Raw genomic sequence first — 12,271 nt, 5'->3', positions numbered from 1 at the left:
TATATATATATATATATATATATATATACATATATATATAAACCTTCACTAGGCGAACGTCTCTTTGCTGCCATGAATAGTCCCCATAATTTGCCTAATATTATTTTTTTCCTATGCTCATCAGCTCCATCTAAGGGCCATAATGTGGTATTTTCCTGATTAAGGTATTTTGGGGAATATACCAAATTATAGCCACTAGATGGAGCTGACGATCATTGGAAATAAACAAAATTACAGTGATTATTCATGCTTGAGACATTCACACAGCATATTTGTTATAAGTAGACCCCTTTGGTTTTTATAGGGCGCAGGTAGGTATTTAGCGTATTCAAGATAATTTTGCACAACAAAGCTTGCAGGCTCATTCAAGGTGGCAAACAGATAAATACATTGGCCCAGATTCACAGACAGCGGCGCACATTTATGCCGCTGTAGCGTATCTCCTGTACGCTGCGCCAACGCAGCGCAGAGAGGCAAGCACTGGATTCACAAAGCCAGTGCTGCCAAAACTGCGCTGGGTTTCCTCGGCGTAAACCGGCGTAGTTGGAAGTGGGCGTGAGCCATGCAAATGAGGCGTGACCCCATGCAAATGATGGGCTGAGCGCCAGACAGATACGCATAACGAATGGAGCATGCGCCGTCCCGTTGACGCATCCCAGTGCGCATGCTCAGAATCACGTCGGAACTACTCCCTAAGATACGCCGGATCACTGCCTACGCCTACAGTAGTCATATTCACGTCCTATGTAAACTACGTAAAATATGCCGGCTTGTGTTCCCTGGTGCAGACCTTTGCATGGATGCTGCTGAGTTACACCTCCTTTATGGGGCATAACTTTACGCCGGACGTATGACTTTATGCGCACTGCGTCGGGCACACGTACGATCGTGAATCGTTTGCATATGTGAATAGAAAATCAATGGGAGCGCCAAATGCGTCCAGCGTAAATATGCGCTCACTCTACCCCGGCGTAGGCAAGTTACGTTGGTTGAATGATGCCTGTTTTTAGGCGTATCTTAGTTTGTGGGCCCGGCACATAGATACGACGTCGCATATTTGCACTTACGCGGCGTATCTGGAGATACGTTGGCGTAAGTGCTTTGTGAATCCGGGCCATAGATGAAACACACCCATTCCTTGTGGGGGGGTGAGACATGATCATTCTCTGCTGCAGTTTCGCTTTCACTTTCAGGTGCCCCTCCCAACTCCACTGTATGATTGGACAGTGAAAGGGGAAGCAGCACACTAATGAGTTCTAGCTGGTTGCCAAGGAGCGGGCTAGAAAGCCGGCCGCCACATCCTTAAGGACCCATGAGTCATCAGCTGTCAGCGGCACTCCCTGCTGACAGCTAAATGTAAATAAAAATAAAAATTGGAGGAGAACCCCACGCCAAAAAAAAATAGAAAATGGTGTGTGGTCCCTCCCCCACCAAATCCAATCCAGACCCTTATCCGAGAATGCAGCCTGGCAGGTCAGGAAACGGAGAGGACGAGTGCGCCCCCCCCGAACCATACCAGGCTGCATGCCCTCAACATGGGGAGGGTTCTTTGGGGCAGGGGGCTCTGCACCCCTCCCACCCTAAAGCACCTTGTCCCCATGTTGATGGAGACAAGGGCCTCTTACCCACAACCCTGAGCTGTGGTTGTGGGGTCTACAGGCGGGGGGTTTATCAGAATCTGGCAGCCCCCTTTAACAATGGGGTCCCCGGATCTTACATCTAACCCTCCCATGTGAATGAGTAGGGGTACATTGTACCCTTACTCATTCACACAAAAAAGTTTTGCATAAAAAGAAAACACAAGCACAATTTTTGACAATTCCTTTATTAAAAATCTAAAAATAATGTCCCCCGATGTATATCCAATGTCAATCACGACACCCGCCGAAACACCCCCCCCCCAAAAAAAATAAAGTTCTGCACTTGTGGAAGGCTAACCGCTGTCTGCCTACTCCTCCGCCTGACCATTCTTAAATAGGTAAGGGCGGGTCCAGCTGGTGACATCACCTGGTGGCACCGCCCCATGTGACTTTACCAACCAATGCATGTTGGATCAGTGACATTACAAGGGGCCTGTGCGGCAGGTGCTGTGATTGATGTTGGATCTGCATCGGGGGAACATTATGTTTTGATTTTTAATAAAGGAATTGTCAAAAACTGTTTGTGTTTTTTTTTCTATTTGAAACTTATTTTGGTGAATGAGTAGGGGTACAACATACACCATACTTATTCACCTGGGGGGTAGGATCTGGGGTCCCCCTTGTTAAAGGGGGCTTACAAACTCTTATTTACCCCCATTGTCCGCAGACCCCCACAACCACAGCCCAGGGTTGTGGGGAAGAGGCCCTTGTCCCCATCAAGGTGCTTTGGGGTGTGGGGGCAACCCCCAAAGGACCCCCCCATGCAGCCTGGTATGGTTTAGGAGGGGGGGCACTTGCTCGTCCCCCTCCCTTTCCTGGCCTACTGGGCTGCATGCTCGGATAAGGGTCTGGTGTAGATCAGGGGGGAACGCCAAACCATTTTTTTTATTTTGGCTTGGGGTTTTCTTCCAAAGTCATACCAGACCCGAAGGGCCTGCTATGGATTGGGGGGAGGGGGGATTCCATGCTGTTTTTTCCCAATTTTTTTATCCATCAATCCTTTTTTTTTACATTCAGCTGTCAATGGGAAAGCCCGCTGGCTCATCAGTTGACTCATCGGTCGTTAAGGACGTGGCAGCAGGCTTCCAGGCCCGCTCCTTAGCAACCAGTTATATTCAGTGTTTAAGGGGAAAAAGAAAAACACAAAATCAAATAAAAAAAATCATCAAATCACAACATTTGCATTCTTGGTGTGACTCCATTGAAGTCTTTTACACGCAAAGCGCAATCTGCTGCAGGAAAAAAAGTTCCAGACCCTTTCCAAAAACGCACCACCTGAAAAACAAATAGATGTGAATGTGTATCATAGGAAACCATGTTAGGTGGGCTGTAGTGCTTTTCTGCAAATTGCAAAACGCACCACAAAAGTGCATAGGTGTGAATGTAGCGTTTATCTGCAGTCGCTTACCATCGGTATGCTCCTTGCACTTGTAGTACACCTGACTGGCTCATTGTGCTATTTTCCTCTCTCCCGGTCTGAGCTCTACTAGACATATGCACTGTCGAAAAATCAGTGGGCCGGATTCAGATACATTGCAGTATCTGCCAGCGCGGCGTAACGTATGTCAGATACGGTACGCCGCCGTAACTTTGGGTGCAAGTTCTGTATGCAGAAAGAACTTGTGCCCTTAGTTACGGCGGCGTAACTTATGTGTGGCGGCGTAAGCCCGCCTAATTCAAATGGGGATGTTGGGGGCGTGTTTTATTTAAATTTAAGATGACCCCGCATATTTTAAGTTTTTTGTGAACGGCGCATGCACCGTAGGTGAAAGAATCCCAGTACGCATGCTCGAAATTATGCCGCAAAGCCTCATTGGTTTCGACGTGAACATAACTTACGTACAGCCCTATTCGCGAAACGACTTACGCAAACGACGTAAAATTTTCAAAACTCGGTGCGGGAACGACGTCCATACTTAACATTAGATACGCCTCATATAGCAGGGGTAACTTTACGCCGGAAAAAGCCTAACGTAAACGATGTAAAAAAAAATGCGCCGGCTGGACATACGTTTCTGAATCGGCGTAAATACCTAATTAGCATATTCCTTGCGTAACTATACGGAAGCGCCACCTAGCGGCCAGCGTAAATATGCAGCCTAAGATACGACGGTGTAAGACACTTATGCCGGTCGGATCTTAGGGAAATCTATGCGTAACTGATTCTCTGAATCAGGCGCATAGATACGACAGCCCGCACTCGTATCTGAATCCGGCCCAGTTTGTTATTGTTTTCGTTTAATTCGTTTTTTTCGTAAATTCATAAATGTTTTAATTGAAAAATTTTAAAATTAGAAAATCTGAAAATAAGAAAGACGATCCTAAAATTTAAAAGAACGAAAATGCAAAAATTCCAAATAATAACTAACTAACTAAAAATAACGAACTATTAAATTATAGGTATTATAATTTCCTTTAAAATTTGGCTGTTAGTGAACGTAACAAATAGGAATTTATCTGAAGTTACGAATTATCCAAAATAACGAATGCCGCATCTAAACAAATGGAATGGAACAAATTAATAAATAATAATAATAAGGTTCTATTATCATTATTGTTATTTATTACAATTAATTAGTTACATTACATTCCATTTGTTTATATACGGCATTCGTTATTTCGGATAATTCGTAACTTCAGATGAATTAATATTCGTTACGTTCACTAAGATTTAAAAAATTTCGGGTTTTCGAATTTTTGGATTTTCATTCCTATTTTTGGATTTTCGTTCTTTAGAATTTTAGAATTTTTATTCTTATTTTCAGATTTTCAGAATTTTCTAATTTCAGAATTGTCAAATTTTTCTAATTTCAGAATATTCAGAAATTTGGAAATTCGGGAATCCGAAAATAAGAATGAAAATCCCCAAAAATTAGAAAACCAGAAAATTCGGAAAATCTAAAATAATAATTATTTTTCTTTTAAATATAAGCAGAGTAGGTACCTAAATTTGACCTGGCATTAGCCATTTCTATGGTTCTTGTACAGTAGAGCTTAGACATGTGCAATTCCTTTAGTTCCAAATTTGTTTCTTTAACAAATTTCGACAAATTTCTTACCTGGATTCACACTATTATTAATTGATTTTTTAAATGTTTTAGTGCTGCTTAAAGCGGTGTTTCACCCTAAAAAACAAGTTTCTAGCATGCCATTCAGCATACTAGCGTGAGCTACAGTATGCCTTTATATTTTTTTGGGCGCCGTACTCACTGTTTAATCGCGTAGTAAAGTTTCAGACTCTCCGCTGGGAATGGGCGTTCCTATGCAGATGGCTCGTGATTGACGGCCGGCTATGGCGCGTCACGCTTCACGAAAATAGCCGGAGTAGGTCTCGGCTCTTCACGGCGCTATACGGCGCCTGCGCACAGACATCGGAGCTGACTGCGCAGGCATCGTGAAGAGCAAACTCCTATTTCGGCTATTTTCGTGAAGCGTGATGCGCCATAGCCGGCCGTCAATCATGAGCCCTCTGCATAGGAACGCCCATTCCCCACGGGGAGTCTGAAACTTTACTACACGATTAAACAGTGAGTACGGCGCCAAAAAAAATATAAAGGCATACTATAGCTCGCGCTAGTATGCTGAATGACATGCTAGAATTTTTTTTAAAAAATTTTAGGGAGAACCCCCGCTTTAAGCTCGAAGGACTATTTATTAGATCTTTTTTACTTACTTCTCATAACTGTTTTGTATTTTATAGCAACTGCTTAGCTTAATTAGGACTATTTACACCTAAGCGCTGGAAAAGTGACCCTGTTTACTTTTATTGTATGTTTACCTGAATGTTCACTGCCTTGGGGGACAAGGCACCAAAGTCCAAAATAAATAAAAATCCCATTTGGTGGAGAGCAGCATTTTTTTTAATGCTTAAAGTAAAACATTAAAAATGCAAAATGGGGTATGCTCAGACTCTGCCTGTAAAGTGGTGGAGCATCTGTACAACGTATAGAACCTACTGCAGCAACACTGACATTTACACAGAAACAAATGCTGGTAAATGACAGATCCCAGCTGGTTACTTCTGGTCGGGAATTCCATACTTATCCTAGATGAGGATCTGATACAGATGTTAATAGGGGAACCCACATGAAAAAAATACATATCAGACCCTTATCCCTGGTGAAGGTATTGTATGGATGTTAAGGGGGAACCCCATGCAAAAAAAAAAATGATTGGAGTCCCCTCAAATTTCTATACCAGACCCTGATTTCACTATTTAGGCTAGATGGGGGATGCCATGACTCTGCCGGTAAAGTGGTGGAGCGTCTGCAGCAACATGTTTATAAAGAAACAAATGCTGGTAAATGACAGCTCCCAGCCGGTTACTTCTGGTCGGGAATTCCATACTGATCCTAGATGAGGATCTGATACAGATGTTAATAGGGGAACCCACATGAAAAAAAATACATACCTGACCCTTATCCCTGGTGAATGTGCTGTATGGATGTTAAGGGGGAACCCCCACACACACTCTGCTGGTGAAGTGGTTGAGCATCTGTACAATGTATGCAACTTACTACAAATGCTCCAGGTCCCATCCGGCTACTTCTGGTTAGGAATTTCATTCATATGAAAAAATACATAACAGACCCTCATCCCTGGTGAAGGTGCTTTATGGATGTTAAGGTGGAACCTTGTGCAAAAACGAAATACATAAAAATGATGGGAGTCCCCCCAAATTTCTATACCAGACCCTGATTCCACTATTTAGGCTAGATGGGGGATGCCATGACTCTGCTGGTGAAGTGGTGGAGCATCTCTACAATGTATATAACCTACTACAGATGTTCCAGATCCCATCTGGCTATTTCTGGTCAGGAATTTCATTCATATATGCCAGATACTTATCCTAGATGAGGATCTGATACAGATGTTAATAGGGGAACCCCGGGTCTTCAGGGAATTCCGTCAGAGATCCGGTGACGTCACGGACACCGGCGGGGCTTGCCATGTCCATCTGAAGGGCTCTTTTGCTGTGCCTTCATATCTGCATGCCGGCGGGACCTCACTATCTGCCACACGCAAGAGCTGGTAAACTTCCCTCTATCACTTCCCTCTATCAACCTGGGATTCTACAACCATCCACTGGGAGTTGTGTTAGTTCCCTGCACGGGACATCTACATGCCGACGTACTGATTTTAACCCCTCTTCATCTGGATTCAGCAGTGGTATCGTTATACACATTTTAATATCAGTATCATACTTAGCTACATGTTTTTATGACTGCTTTTGCTACCATTTGGTATTACTCGCACCATTTTTACAGTTTATGGGCCAGATTCACATAGAGATACGACGGTGTATCTCCTGATACACCGTCGTATCTCTGATTTACTTTGGTCGTATCTATGCGACTGATTCATAGAATCAGTTACGCATAGATATGCCTAAGATCCGACAGGTGTAACTGTGTTACACCGTCGAATCTTAGGCTGCAATTCCAGGCCGGCCGCTAGGTGGTGTTTCGGTTTATTTACGGCACGATTATGCAAATGAGGAGATACGCCGATTCCGAAACGAACGACCGTCCGGCGTTTTTTTTTTTATGTCGTTTGCGTTCGGCTTTTTCCGGCGTAGAGTTACCCCTGCTTCTATGAGGCGCAGCCAATGTTAAGTATGGGCGTCGTTCCCATGGCGAATTTTGAAATTTTACGTTGTTTGCGTACGTCGATTCACAAAAGCGCTGGACGCAAGTTACGCTCACGCCGAAACCAATAACGTCCTAGCGACGTCATTGGGAGCAATGCACGCCGGGAAAATTCGTGAATGGCGCATGCGCAGTTAAATCGCACGGGGACGCGCCTGATTTAAATACTACACTCCCCCTAGCCGCGGAATTTGAATTTCGCCGGGGGATTTAAGATACGCCGCCGTAAGTTTTGAGGTAAGTGGTTTGTGAATTAGCATTTGCTTTAAAAAATTGCGGGAGCGGATCTTAAATCACATAGGTTACGCGGATCTATGAATCTATCTATTGGTGATAGACAGGTGCAGGAGAGAGGGGGCGGTGCTCCTGCGCCCTTTACGGACGCACCGCCACTGGTAAGTTGGGAGGAGAGGAGAAGAGAGCCGGCCTCGTGAGCACCGAGCCACGCTCTGAAATCAGGTATATACAACATTTTTTTTATAAATCACAGAGAAAGAAGCACACAGAATTAGAAAACACACAGAATTATATACGATTTAAAAACGTATTTCAACAGCAGGAGAGGAGGGAGCGGGCACAGACACAGGAGCAGGGAGGGAGGAGGAGAGAGGACAGAGGAGAGCTGTGGATGACGGGGGCACGTAAACTGACCACAGTGTCAGGGCTCAGCAGCCATGATATACCGTGGTCAGTTTACAGGGTAGAACCAGGCAGGATCAGCTAGGTATTTCAGGTGATACGGGAAACCAAATTACACAGCACAAGCACTGTGCTCTATAACATGCTTTAAAGGAACAGGATTTATTTTTATTTTTAGGGTAGCAAATGCTATAACTGCACTGTATTCATTGGATAAATCCTACAGAAGGACATACAGTACATAATGCAATTATCTCATGTAGAACAATGTGCACCTCTTGAGAGAACAGTCATTTTTGCATAGGAACTAGAGATTAATGAATCGACCAGGGTTTGGTTAATTTGTTGAATCCATTGTAAAGTCAGAAAATCGTGAAATTTAATCCAAACTCAATTGAAGTCAATGGAGGACAATTTCCAAGGCTAATATGGATTGTCAAACAAATGGCATGAGGAGCTGGGCAAAAAAAGAAAGCTACAACAGAGAGAAATTCCTTCTTTTTATGCAACTTCAAGGGTAACGAGAACAACACCAATCCTTTCAATTGCATGCTTTGGAGATTTTAAGCCTTGTATGGTGTTATGGAACAATACAATTCACATAGACAGCGTCAGTGATATCGTATTCTGCCATCACAAATTTTGAATGTGTAATTGATTTTTTTCTTTACCATTTACATTTACCTTTACTGAACCACCTCTGGAAGATTACCCCTCCCTTCATGACCACGCCATATTTTGCGATATAGCACTGCATTACTTTTACTGACAATTGCGCGGTCATGCAACACTGTACCCAAATAAAATGTATGTCATAATTCCTGCTCCCCACCTAGTAGTAGCCCGGGACCCAGAGAGTGAGACTTGAGAGACTGTGAGGCAGGCGGCGGCAGCGACGGGCAGAGAGAGGCAACTGAGCTCAGCTGATGGTGTCCCAGTAGCAGGAACAGAGGGTAAGAGGATCCGATCGTGGGGCTTCCAGTGCCTTCAAGGCTTCAACACAGGTGTGCTTGAGCGTGTCTGTGAATAGACTACATTGCACTTTGTCTGTCTCTCTGGCATATTAGTCGTAAGTTAACAAAATCAGCACCTAGCAGCCATGTTATGTGACACACTGTGACAGAGCCAGCCAGAGCCATGATAGAGCACCTTCTGCCTGTCAGTTATCACAATGCTGATGATCTTAACCAGTTGCCGACCGCCCAATAGCATATCTACTGCTACAGGGCGGTCATGCTGCGAAGAATCACGTATATACGCGATCCTGCATTTCTGGGTTCACCGGTACCTGCTGATCATTATGTACACAGGCAGAACGGTGGCCTGCCTATATAAACAAGGCAGATCACCGTTCTGTCAGTATGGAAGACATTGATCTTGATTCCTGATCCCCCTCAGTGAGAAAGCACTTGTTAGGCACACATTTAGCCCTTTGATTGCCCTAGATGTTATCCCCTTCCAAATCATTACTACAGTGACAGTGCATATAGCCTGCCTCCCCAAGCCATTGCTTACAAAATAAAGAAAGCTTGCAGGGAAAATTTAATTTCTTTTGGCTTTCTAAATGCAATTATTGGTGCAGCAGCTTCTATACACATTACAGATATGCCACCTTACAAGTGGACTCAGGGGACCCCCCAGGCACTATATTTAACCACTTAAGGACCGCCTAACGCTGATATTCGTCAGAAGAATGGCACGGCTGGGCACAATCACATACCCGTGTGTCATTCCTTAAGCCCAGCCGTGGGGTCACGAGTGCGCCACCGCCGGCGCACTCGCGACCCGGTCCGAAGCTCCATTAACCTCCGTGTCCCCCGATTGGTCACCGGAGCTGAAGAACAGGGAGAGGTGTGTGTAAACACCCTGTGCGCCCTCTGGTTAACCATTTGGTTAACCAGATCGGGTTAACCAATCTGGCCGTCGTGTAAGCAGTCTTACATAGTGTGGGGTATGGACTTGGCCCCCTGAGCCATGATTGGCTAAAGGCACCCTGCCTTTGGACAATCATGGCTCTCACAGCAGGTCAGGTGCATGCTTTGGCCAATCATCAGACATCAATGCACTGCGATCACGCAGTGCATTATGAGGCGTGGCGCGGGAATCAAATTTGCCACGAACGCCCCATAATGTTCTGGATTCGCCGAACTTACTTTGACTTGAACATCGGGCTCATCCCTATTAAAGACCTGTTTAATTTGATCCCTTTCTACCGATTCTGGGATACTTCAGATGATTGTTTCTGCGTCCGTAGTTATCAAGATCCTCTAGGTGCCTCTGGATATCTGTTAGCTGGAGACTGTGGGCATTTTGCACAGTATGAAGTTGTTCCACTTGGGCTTCTTGCTGGGATCTAATGATCTCTACTTCTTGCACTCGGTCAGCTATGGATTGTAGATCATGGCTGAGATCAATAATGGCCCCCAACAGCGTATCTTTAATGTCAGCCACAGTCACATGTAGATCATGCAGGCTGAGAGTGGTTTGCTGTGCAGCAGACGTTGGGGAGATATGTTCTCTCTCTGGGCCGGGTATCATCTGAGCTGATGCCGGTCGGTAGCCTCATGTAGATTTATAAAGGGAAGGAGTGTTCCTCTAATTGGGACTTTGGAGGGCAATACTACTCTGGGAGTCAGAGACGCAGTTAAGTAGAACATTTTTATAGTTTATTCAATAACAAAGTAAGTATAACATTTGTAGTGCTGCAAAATATACAGGATGCATTGGGGGATATGCAGAAAATATAATACAGTGAGACACAACCACTATTCTGTTGTATGGATGGTACAACGAGATAACCCAATGCGTTTCGAGTTTGGCAATAAATGTTCTCATCTTCAGGGGTAGGTGGTTGAACACAGGACGAAAAAGTGTCATGTAATGCTGCATAGACAACCAGTAATTTTGCATCCATATAAATACATTGGGAGAAGGTGCCACTGTCTACAGCCATCTGACTTGAGTCCGAAGGTGCAGGCGTACCCAAGGCAAGACCAAGACAGATAGCCTTAGACACCCAGAGGCTCTATGCCCAGGCGGGTACCATAACCAGAGGAAGGATTGTGCGAGAGTTTATCCTTCACAGTTGCCGGTAGTAATGTGGTCCCGGTGGGTCCTCAGTTCCCCGTGTAAAAAAGTAGCCTTACCTCCCCTTTGTCTCACCCCCTTACCTCGCCCCTATTTCTCTCTCACCCCCTCCCTCTCACACTCCCTCTCTCTTGCAACTCCCTCGCTCACCCTCCTTTTATCCCCCGTTTCTCTCACCCCATCTCTCTCTCTCTCTTATCCCCCTCTATCTCTCCCATCCCCTCTCTCTCCCCCATCTCTCTCAACCCCCTCTATTTCTCCCCCTCTCCCCTCAATCGTTCAACCCCTCCCTCACACCCCTCTCTTTTACCCCCTTTTCTCTCGGCTCTCTTTTCTTACTTCTCCCCCCCTCTCTCTTGCCCTGCCCTTTCTCTCAATCCTCAATGTCTCATACACCCCCTCTCTCTCATACACACACTCTTTCTCTCTCAACCCCTCTCTCTTGCCCCCTATCTCTCTCCCTCACCCCTATCTCTCTCACCTTCTTCTCTTTTTCTCTCTCACCCCCTCCCTCTGTCTCTTACCACCCCCACAGTGGGCATGGAATGGAGGGATAGACTGGAGGAGGAGGACATGGGAAAGGAGGATGGGACTGGAGGGGGGACATAGATCAAATGACATGGGATGGAGGAGGAGGAGAACATGGTATGGGGGAGATGGGACTGGAGAGGGAGGACATCTTATTGCAGAGATGGGACTTGGATGATGAGGAGGACATGGGATGGAGGATGAGGAGATAGGACTGGAGGAGATGGGACCAGGGCTTTCTTAATAGCATGATGGGCCCCTGGGCAAAGGAATGCTCTGGGGCCCCTACAATGGAGACAGCGCAGGTAAACAGACCAGATATCCCCCCAGCACTCTGACCCTTCTACACCCCAGATATCCCCCCTGCACTCTGACCCCTCTACACCCCAGATATCCCACCAGCACTCTGACCCCACTACACCCCAGATATCCCCCCAGCACTCGGACCACTCTACACCCCAGATATCCCCCAGCACTCTGACCCCTCTACACCCCAGATATCCCCCCAGCACTCTGACCCCTCTACACCCCAGATATCCCCCTGCACTCTGACCCCTCTACACCCCAGATATCCCCCCAGCACTCTGACCTCTCTACACCCCAGATATCCCCCAGCACTCTGACCCCTCTACACCCCAGATATCCCCCAGCACTCTGACCCCTCTACACCCCAGATATCCCCCAGCACTCTGACCCCTCTACACCCCAGATATCCCCCCAGCACTCTGA

This window comes from Rana temporaria, chromosome 3 (genome assembly GCF_905171775.1).
Source record: "Rana temporaria chromosome 3, aRanTem1.1, whole genome shotgun sequence".
Classification (NCBI taxonomy): domain Eukaryota; kingdom Metazoa; phylum Chordata; class Amphibia; order Anura; family Ranidae; genus Rana; species Rana temporaria.
The sequence above is the reverse complement of the archived record's forward strand: the minus strand, read 5'-3'. Positions refer to the sequence as shown.